Consider the following 989-nt stretch of genomic DNA (forward strand, 5'->3'; position numbering starts at 1 on the left):
TACAAGTTTCTGGGGGAAGATACGTTTTCATTTCTCTCGGGTATATACTTGGGAGCGGAATTGCTGGGTCAAACGGTAACTCTATGTTTAACTATTTGAGGAAATTCCAGACTCTTTAGAAGCAGTTGCACCATGGTGCATTCCTACCAGCAGTGTATGAGGGCTCCAGTTTCTCCACATCCTTGCCAACACTTATCTGACTTTTTGGTTCTAGCCGTCCTTGTAGGTGTGAAGTGGTATCTCATCGCGGTTTGATTTGCATTCCCTAATCATTAGTGATGCTGAGTATTTTTCATATGCTTGCTGTCCACTTATATATCTTTGGAGAAATGTCTATTCAGGTGCTTTGCCTATTTTTTTTTCTTTTTCAGCCACGCCCACAGTATGTGGAACTTCCCCGGCCAGGGACCGAATCCAAGCCGCGGCTGTGCCTCAGCAGCCACCAGAGCTACCTCGACCTGAGCCACTGCAGCGATAATGCCAGATCCTTAACCGGCTGTGCCTCAGTGGGTACTCTCCTTTGCCCATTTTAATTTTTTTATGATTTTAATTTTGTTCCATTATAACTGGTTTACAGTGTTTGTCAATTTTCTACTGTACAGCATGGTGACCAGGTTAAAAAATATGGAACGCTTCACAAATTTGTGTGTCATCCTTGCACAGGGGCCATGCTAATCTTCTCTGTATTGTTCCAATTTTAATATAGGTGCTGCCAAAGCGAGCACTGGCCATTTTTAAACTGGGTTGCTTGTCTTTTTATTATTGAATTATAAATGTTACATACCTGACTCATCTTCTCCTGCTGAAATTTGCTCATCCTCTAAGGAATAAGAATAGTTAACATTTATTGAGCCCTTGCTGTGTACCATCTTCCTAAGTGCTTTAAGCATTATCTTATGTAATACTTACACCGACCCTATGACATATATATTCCTATCATCCCCATTTTCAGATGAGGGAATCGAAGTTCAACATGGGTACGTAAATTG

General features: G+C 41.5%; 1 non-coding gene across 1 annotated transcript; it reads right to left on the reverse strand.

Moving 5' to 3' along the window:
- Window positions 1–618: 618 nt before the first annotated feature.
- On the reverse strand, window positions 619–725 carry LOC125115375 (U6 spliceosomal RNA). The gene has a single exon (XR_007132083.1). It is a non-coding gene; the product is annotated as a U6 spliceosomal RNA (small nuclear RNA).
- Between the last annotated feature and the right edge of the window lie 264 nt (window positions 726–989).

This window comes from Phacochoerus africanus, chromosome 14 (assembly GCF_016906955.1).
Source record: "Phacochoerus africanus isolate WHEZ1 chromosome 14, ROS_Pafr_v1, whole genome shotgun sequence".
In the NCBI taxonomy this organism is placed as follows: domain Eukaryota; kingdom Metazoa; phylum Chordata; class Mammalia; order Artiodactyla; family Suidae; genus Phacochoerus; species Phacochoerus africanus.